This window comes from Conger conger, chromosome 4, assembly GCF_963514075.1.
Source record: "Conger conger chromosome 4, fConCon1.1, whole genome shotgun sequence".
Lineage (NCBI taxonomy): Eukaryota > Metazoa > Chordata > Actinopteri > Anguilliformes > Congridae > Conger > Conger conger.
Genome location: NC_083763.1, coordinates 66,644,339 through 66,654,649, shown reverse-complemented (window position 1 = coordinate 66,654,649; position 10,311 = coordinate 66,644,339).

Sequence of the window (10,311 nt, the reverse complement as noted above, 5' to 3'; positions counted from 1 at the left end):
TGTGCATGTGTACTGTAGTGACACAATCAAGCGTCAGTATGGAAAAGAGCCAATGGGGAGAAGCCGTCTGAAACAATGGGATGTCATACAAAAATTCTGGCAAACTCACCACCCCAAAAGGCCAAGCGCTCTGGCAGGGTACTGTGCGTCATTTTGCCACGGACACAAAGTGCCCTTGTGTGTCTTCCCCAGCAGCTGGTTTGAAAGATTCATACACAGCCTTCTTCACTGCCTGGCTTCTGAACCGATGTTTTAGTACAGCGTCTGAACAAAGCCATATTCCTCTGTAGTGTGGTGTGTCAATGACGGGCAGATTTTGTGCGTTCAGAGCAGAGCAGCTTTGTTTTTGCTCTCCTGGGTGAAGAGCGTGAACAAAACTCGCTCTTTTCATTTGCAGGGCCAGATCTGACTCAGACAGGAGTGATGCCATGTTGTGTGCATCTCGCTACTTTCCCAGGGTGAAGTGTTCTTGACAGCTTCCGTCAGGCTCGGTGTCTGGGCTGGTACTTGCGCTTTGAAATGTGCGTAGGACTTTGCTTCGCAGGAAGTCAGCTTCGTTCGGTCTGTCAGGTCTTTTAGGTTCAGGGGGGAGTACAGAGGCAGACAAGACGCCTCCACTACTAACTTTATCAGCAGATCCTTCAGTTCAGTACCAAAGGAGCCGGTAAGAAAGGCTAACAGCAGTCTGCGTGCCCTTTGCACATTTATATGAAAGTAACAAGATCAGACAATCCACAATGTGTCTCCATTCACCAAGTGAGGCTAATGTTTTTGAAAAATCAATCATCTGAGGAGAAAGGTTTTTCAAATTCTATAAATAAATAAAAATATTTCAAATAAAGACCAAATTGTCCGTTTTGGAATTTTGTCTAAAACAAATAGGTGATGATTAAGATGAAATCAGAACTGGGTGAATCATAATTTAAACATTCAGTTTTTAAAAGGCTAAACATCACCCCCTGTAACCATAACCTCCGGCCAAAACCCTTAGCTGTCACGATGTAAAATATATATCAATATGTGTTTGTCACACTGATCAAAGGAGACTCTCCAGGGTGACTAAATACTGTACACAAATCACACCAGCACTCAGCACTGGGAAGTTTCTGACTGTGTTATCGATCTCAGCTGTTTCACCTTTTTAAATCTGAATTTCAGATGGGCAGAATGAATGAATATATTCAAGACAGACCCAGGAGATAAAGCTGATAAAATATTCATGTAGATACCTGTATCTGGGCATCTGTTGGCACTTAAAATAGCGTTCCAGTGCAGTTCTCTGTTGCCATTTGGAGCAATTGCACACAGAAATGTATCATTTCATTACATGGTTCCTTTCTGTAATTGGAGTGGATTGAGCCATTGCACAGGTTAGAGAGGTTGTCAGCAATGTATTGCTGACAACCTCTGAGCAACATGGCTCAGGCAGTAAGTCGTCTGGCAGTCGGAGGGTTGCCGGTTCGATCCCCCGCCCGGGCTGTGTTGAAGTGTCCGTGAGCAAGACACCTAACCCCCAAATGCTCCTGACGAGTTGGCTGGTGCCTTGCATGGCAGCCAATTGCTGTTGGTGTGTGAGTGTGTGAGTGTGTGTATGAATGGGTGAATGAGAAGCATCAATTGTACAGCGCTTTGGATAAAGGCGCTATATAAATGCCTACCTTTAATTGTTTGTTTATGGTTTTCCTCAATCATCTGTCATATTCATATGTGTTTTATCATGAAACCACAAGAGACCCAGAGAGACCACAAGAGAAACACTTCAGGAGACCCAGTTTGGATTGTGTGGCCAGATGTTTATAGCTTTCTCATTTCAAATAACCAGTGACCTTACGCACATTAGTTAACACAAATGCATAACGACATTTGAGGAAACAGTGTTGACCTCTAATGACATTTAATCAGCAGGGAAATTCCAGGTATTAAATGCATGGTAGAGAGCAGCTGGCCAGTTAAGTGCATACATGAATGATACATTATTGATCTGCTTCTGAAGCCCGATCAGGTCAATTTAAACACATGCTATAGCTGCACAGCACAGTAAGAGGATAGAGCAGCTTCATTAATTAGTTGAGGCAAGCCTGAGGGTCTTTTTTACAGAGCCATTTTGCACCTGAATCAAATGTGGCATTGCTATGCATTAGCGTGTATCATATAGTCACACATTTACACACATTGTAAGCCCCTGATCATGCCCTGTATTTAAGGCTGTTAAATGTTTAACCCCAACATTGCCTGCCCACCTCAGAATGTGCTACGATGGCCCCCCCGATGGAGCTATTGATCTTGATGGTGTCCTGTTAATGTCACTTTAATGGGGGATAACTGCCAATAGTGTATGACATGCTCTCTGCTGATACTGAGCAGCTTTCTCACCAATGACTCTTGCTGCCCCAGCTCTTGGTTCCTTTACACATACTGTATTCAGCATCAGGAATCTATGTGTAGGTCGTCCTTCCTGTAGATAAGTAGGATTTACGGTCTCCAAGTTGCTCCTCTGTGCCATGCAAAGCTCACAGAGGAGATTTTGTTTTTCAAAGCATGGAACAATACAAATAATTCATTCATTGGTGGTTCAAATCATGACAAGCACTGCTGTGTAAACCACTGTTCACGAGCATGGCTTCTATGCATGCGCTCCATGACTTTACTGGATACAACAAATGCATTCGGTCATTGGCCATTTTCAGTTACAGTGAGTGTGTGGAGTTTGCAACGAGGATTTGCCATGGAAGTCACAACCTCCTTGTAATTATTCTGATACTGAGAGGACAAAGAATTGAATGCACTGAGATAGCCCGTGAAACTCATCTTCTAATTGGACTACAGACTCACAAACCCCCTCCGGAGCATTCTCCAGGCTGCGTTCCTGTGCTCTGAACATTCCCGCCCCTGTACACAATGACGCTGACACAAGGGGTCGACGCACAAATCAATTCATCAAACACACAATCCGAGCTTACAAAACAAGTCTGCATTAACTTGCTATCAGTCATCTTTAATTACCCCCCCTCACGTCTACCAGATACTTTCAGCGAAGGGGGTTGTGCTATTCTATTTTTTCCATGAAATAAACATGTTACTCACCTTGGCGGTCTTAAGGGAAACGCGGAGTGATTAATGAATCCCATTCCCCTGGGCTGTGGATATTCAGCTCAGAACTCTGTGGGGGTACCGTCACCGTAGCCATGGCAACACTTACGCACGCTCTCCCTTTTAGCTTCATAGCTCCAGTGTTAGCCCACCAGGACTGTTTCATCAGTTTGATTGTGTTGACTGGCAGCAAAAAAAAAAAGATTATTTTATGCAAAAGATGAAACTAACACATTTGCTTGTCTAAAAGAAAGGGTTGTGATGTGTCAGAACACTTCTGTAGATTTAATATCAGCATAGAGATGTTTTTTTTGTCTTATTTATATAGACGCAAGCTGTTTCCCAATCAGTTCTGCCAATCAACATTATGCTTTCATGAGCCATAGCCTCTGTCTGGGTGTACTGTGCAATGCACTTAGGGGCATTTTATGGCTTCTGTAAAAATATTTAGAAACAATGCCTCTGCATTTCCCTCATGTGAGATATCATAGCTGTTATAAGATGGCAAAATGAATGTACATAATTTTAATAACTGCATTTAGCTTGCCAAGTTCTAAACACAACACACACACACACACACACACACACACAAACACAGACATGCAGGCACACATAGCGCACTGTAAAATATGAGAATGTAGACTGTGTAGGAGACAACAGGAATCTGGATGATGGCTCCTTTTGGTTGGTGCCCAAGGCAATGCCAGGCTGTGGGATGAGGTAATATTGACCCCCATGAATATCTCAGGAAAGCAGTGGGATGGCAGTGTATAAAGAGTGTATGTACATACAGGTGTGTAACACAATCAAATCCCTTTATGTTAAACTAATTACAGGCTCCATAGAGCTTGTTTTGAAAAATGATTATAAAAAGAATGCATTAATGGTGATTTTCATTTTTTAGGATGTGAGGGACTGCATGGCTGCATTGCCATGGGCAGCCATTATCTGCACCGCTGGCTCATTAAGCTGTGAAATATTAAACAGGACTTGCGTAATCAGATGGGATTTCTTATTCCTCCATTATGGTTCATTCAGTTACATAATGTAGACAGGGGGAAACTGGGAAAGTGGAAAACTCATTTTAAAAACTGGCGTTAACAATCTTGATGTCAAGCTAAAATCAAAAACAGCGCTAACTGTTCTAGGGAGAGAGGTTTTAGGGGTTGATAGACTTAACCTGTAAGCAATAGCGATGTTACAGGTCTGTCACTCATAGCTTCTCAAATCACACTAGCCTCTAAATCTATCCAAATGTCCATATTCTGTTGACGCATGATCATGCTACACACAATACCAATTGAAGAGGGGATGTGATGGGATAATCCCAACACTTCCATCATCCAGTGATCTTATCACTTCTTCTAATTAAAATTCTGAAAGCAAAACTGGCACCATCACTGTCTGACTGGCACCATTGGCCAGCCTTTTGTCTGTTGGGTTGTGAGAATAATGAATGATACGAATACCTTGACACTAAAGTGCATGTGGCGAGCCTGATTTATGGCCAAATGGACTTTTGGCTGCTTTTCTTCTCCCAAGGCAGCCTCATTTTGGACTGTTGGTATGTAAGCATCAGCTATAAAGAACTTTTCATCCATTTATTCCGGTTGTTTTTCCACTGTTGCCCTTGTGTACTGTTTGGAAGGGAATTTGTCGCATTATGCAATACTTTTGGTTATTTCTTTACCACTTGATAGGACTCTCATCCCTGCTGAAATCAGTTTGATTCAGTGATGCAGGCACAAAGAATCGTACCATTCTTATGCAAGAGTGTTTGTTCATTGTCAGTGACCAGATAGTCTGCTGAAAAACACTCAAATTGTTCAAATGGATTTACTACTTCTGTTATTGGCATATGAAAACACAACACAATTTTGATGCTCTAGCTGTTAAAAACTACACTTCTCTCAGAAGTAAAGAGAGACAAGGAATTGTATTCCATACTGGGGCCTAACTAACTAATTAACTGACTGACTGAATGACTAATATTATATGAAGATATCATGAATACATTTAAAATTGGAGAAAAATTTCAGTGCCCCAGTGTTTTGTTAGCAAACAATTGTAATGTCCATGTTTACACCATATTTATAAGAGCTTAAATATTGAATTGTTGTTTTATTACTACACCATGATAGATTGTTGATGGATTCAGTGATTTTTTTACATATAGCTACAATATATTATGTACAGTAAAATCTCACAATAAAGGCACAAATCATCACAAAGTGTAACCAGGCAAAATTCTATGAATTCACACAAAAGAAAGTTTTCTAAAATCTTGTTTATTATAACACTACAGAGTGCTATCCCAAGAGTGCCATCATAAATAACCTTCGGTTTCCAAGAGGAAATCATATCCCCACTATGAACGGCAGGCAGACGCCATCAATCCAACAGGGAATCAGTTTGTTTGACAATTATGCATTTTCCTATCTAATATTCTCACTGCAGATATTTTCAGTGTGATTGATATTATATTATTGCAACCTTGGTGAAGGATGGCACTATGAGCCAAGCCACTGTTTTGTTCGTCACAAAGAGCTGAACTGCTATATACATTGTTCTGCATTTCCTTAAGGTTGAAAGTGCATCCTTCTTCAGTCATGAATTTATTACCTTTACCCACTGTAAATCAATATTAATTTGGAACCAGAGTCAACTTCTGTTGGATTGACACGATGCTATACATGTACTTTAATACTGCGAGCCTGACACAACAGAAAGACACCTGTGTCTTTGTTAGACATGAATTGTAGATATAAATAATGCAGCAGAATGGTGATTCATCACAATCCTGTACAGATGTCTTTAGCATTTCAGGTGCAATGCTTTGCTAGCATGCCAAGACAACATAACTCACAAATGGCCTTGTGGTACAACTGTACAAGTGCACAGTTTCAATAAAAAGAGTTCCTCTTGGACCACATCAGTGGTGCCGCTTGGAAGCAATATGGAAGCAGTAGTATACTTTATTGATAAAAACACACCAACGCAGCTCAGTGGAGTCGTTTTAGTGATCATCCGCTCTCTGCGAACGTGGATGATGAGGCCAAGCTGGTGTTGGTACACTGTAGTGGCTATTGTAATGCCTGAGAGTGCTTTTGAAACGGTCCCAGGTGTTGTGCTCACTGTGAAGAGGCTCCTGAGCTCCAAAACAAGGGAGGCTAGCGACACACAGCACAGTCCGACTTCTCTCTAGCCCAGTGGTGACCAACCCCGTTTCTGGTCTCAACCCTGTAGGTCTCCATTTCAACCATAATTTGGCATAGTTGACTCCGCTAATGAGCAGCTGAACAAGATCTCTTGCGTTTCAATGAGATGTGTTTTGCAAGGGTTAAAGTACAGTAAACCTCCAGCACCCTACTGAGTGACTTAAAACTAACTTGGTTTGGTTAGCACTGCTACAGCCATACACGATTTCCTCCATGATTGTTCAACCCTCCCCATGGCACCTCCTCAGCTGTGCTCCCTGCTCTGTTACCCTCTCTGCTACTTCCTGTGTGAATAAAGTTAGAAAGCAGGGACAGACTGTCCTGCTCTCCTTTAATAATGAAAAATAAAGAAGGGATGATGGGAACGAGAGGCTGGGGAAGGAGGTGAGTCTCTTCATTTGGCTGCATGAATGTTTAACGACTGTGCTGCTTTGAAAAACCCACTCCTTTCCTGCCTCTTTCAGCCACTTCTGTGTCCGCCGTCAGTGAATAATTCAAAGCAGAACATGACAGAGAAGGCTTTCTGATGCTTTATGCACTACACTGTCTGAGTTAGATGTGCTTATTTTGCCGTTTTGCACGCACTTTAAAATTATCTGCAAAAGAATCACCATTGTCTATGTTTTACCTCTCCCACAGACAGTAGTCTGTAGTGCCTGTTTCAGAGTGTCCACTGCCATTGTACACAAAAACCGCAAATAGAGTAGCAATCAGGAATCAGGAACCAGTCCAAAGGGACTTTCTCTTTCACACCAGTTATGCGATTCAATTCGTACTTCATGCCAAATTGCCAACACATATCAGACACAGTAATCTGCACTGTTCTTTTTTCTCCAATTGCGGGAGACAAGATTGAATGCATTTTGCATCTTGCCAATGTGCTTTTGGATGAGACATTTAAAGACACATCTCAATGAATATGCGAAGGGAAAAGAAAAAAAAAAGACTACCCTGAGGCAACATAAAACCAAGGAAACCAGATACGTTTATTCCACTACTGAGGACTACAAGGGAATGAATTCCCTCAATTCAGATATCATTTTAAAAAGCATTCAGGCCATGGATTAAGCATAGTGTAGGAAGCCAGGGAAGAGTGCTTTAGTTCAACAACCCATCAAAGATTATTATGTTTGTCACAATTAAGACAATCATTTTTGTATTTTGGAGGTATACAATCTTTAGAAGTTCTTTGGTTAAAAATATGAATATTTGTTAATGCTTTATTTTACAGCTATATTTTATTGCCTTCATAGGAAAAACGTTTGGTTCTAAGTATGCAAAATTCCAATTGGGTTCATAAGTATCTACATTGATTTTATACTGACTGAGACATTAAATTATGAATTTGGAATCTTCAAGCTGATTTGCACTGATACTCATATCTTTTGATAAACTATTAATGCCACTATGAATTAATTGTGGAATAATATCACCAAAGGATCATTTGTACATTTGCTTCATTTTGATCAACATCTTCAGATGTTATAATTGTTTGATCACAGCTAAAGATGGCTTTAGGGGACAGACTTTGTGCTTGAATACCATTCCATGTTCCCATCAAGTGCAAATTCTGACTTAATGTTAAAAGAGAACACATTTGGCTTGATAACAGCTACTAGTTAGGCAAACTTTACATAATCTCCACTGGTTTAATGAATATTATTACTCTTTTCTAAATACTAAAGCATTATCTCAGTGTAGGTGTCATTTATTTAAAATTGAGTCAAGCTTGGACTGTTGTCTCAGTGTATGGCTCTATAAATCATTATATAGTAGCTTGTACATTAGTGGATGCTCACAGGTTTAAAGACCTGGATAACAAGGCCCTATGCCTGGATAACAAGGCCCTATCCCTGAATAATAAGGCCCTATGCCTGAATAACAAAGCCCTATCCCTGGATAACAAAGTCCTATGCCTGGATAACAAGGCCTTATCCCTGAATAACAAAGCCCTATGCCTGGATAACAAGGCCCTATCCCTGAATAACAAAGCCCTATGCCTGGATAACAAGGCCCTATCCCTGAATAATAAGGCTCTATGCCTGGATAACAAGGCCCTATCCCTGAATAATAAGGCCCTATGCCTGAATAACAAAGCCCTATGCCTGGATAACAAAGCCCTATGCCTGGATAACAAAGCTCTATGTCTGGATAACAAGGCCCTTTCCCTGAATAATAAGGCCCTATGCCTGGATATCAAAGCCCTATGCCTGGATAACAAGGCCCTATCCCTGAATAACAAAGCTCTATGCCTGGATAACAAGGCCCTATCCCTGAATTATAAGGCCATATGCCTGGATAACAAGGTCCTATCCCTGAATAATAAGGCCCTATGCCTGAATAACAAAACGCTAAGCCTGGATAACAAGGCCCCATCCCTGAATAATAAGGCCCTATGCCTGGATAACAATACCCTATGCCTGGATAACAAGGCCCTATGCAATATGTTTTAAGCCAGCCAAGTTCATTAGCCGGTTATGACTGGGAGTTTATCAGTGGTGGGACACAAGTGCCTTTGTACTGGCAAGGACAGTGTCGGTTCAATTTGGCCAGGCTTCAAGCTGCATTAGCTTCTCAAATCAACAACGGTACAGTTCTTGTCAACGAGAACTACAGCATTCTGCTCAGTGTTAGTTGTCCTGTAGCACCAAGAAGAGTGCAGTTTTGGCTCCTAGACTAGCGCATCAGCGTGTGTGTCAGGTTCATGCTCCTTGCACAGTTGGGAAGGGCAGTGACCTGACTATGGGGGGGCCATCTGACAATTCCTGGAAAAAAGAAGAGAAGTAATGTAAGTTTGCACACAAGCAATCAAGCTGAGGCACCGCCATACACAAATAATGCCGTGAGTAATCAGAATCAAAACTGTGACGCTCAATTGATGCGAAATATTAGTCATTCATTCATTACGACATTTAAAAACTTGACATCTCTCACTTCAGCTGAAGACAATAGAAAATAAATATGCTGACACAATACCACACAGTCCAAAGGCAAAATATGAGAGTGATGATGTTAAAAAGAGAAATATTCATACAAAAACCTACACTATGAGAAGGACTGTTTGAAGAGCCCTTTGAATAAATGGTGAAAACAGTCTGTCAACAGCAAGCACAATGAGAAGAAAATATTAAAAAGCCATACAAATTTATAATCCACTTTCCACCAGTATTTTCACTTTAGTACTAACACTAAATGTTTGCATCAAAACAATATCATTGCCACCATAGCTTACCCACAGCTCAAACACATTATGAAAAAAAAAAAAGAAAAGTTCACACAATGAATGCAGTTCACTTACAGTACAGCAGAAAATGAGCTCTCTACCCGAGAGGCATATTTAATGAAAGTGGAATCCATTTAATCAATTGTTATCTTAATCAATATAACAGGGGTTAATAAAAACAAGTACAGTGTGTAATTACACCATGACATGGGTTGTGTAAGGGGCTTGCTTCGTTAAATTACAGGCTGTTCATTAAGCATTATCACAATAAATGGCAGACTGAAAGATGTGTGGAAGACACAATTATCAATGCAGAAGCAAAATGGAAGTTGGCAAGATGCAGACTACTGTATTTCCAAGAATAAACTTTCATTGTGATCGTCTAATTCAGAAGGCAGATCCAGTCCACACACGTTTGCAGAAAATTAGACTTTTGACACCCCCTCTAAAATGAACTGACGCAAAAGTGGAACAGTGTAGTGTTGAACCATGCCCAAAGGTTACGCAGTTGTGACACCTTGTGGCTCAAAACTATAAAACGTGATATTCTGCTGTGATATGAGGCAAAGAAATATAACTTTTCAGCAAAAACTATATCTGTATTGTTCTGAATGCATGGTTTTTTAAAGAGGAAATTGTAATTTGAAAAAAGTAATAATAGATAAGTAAATCAGATGATAAGAGACTACACCAGGTTCCTGTTTCCAAAGCAGGAGAACTGCTTTGGAAACAGTAAAAATCCGGATAACTGCAGGAGTAAAAATCAGTAAAACCCTGATC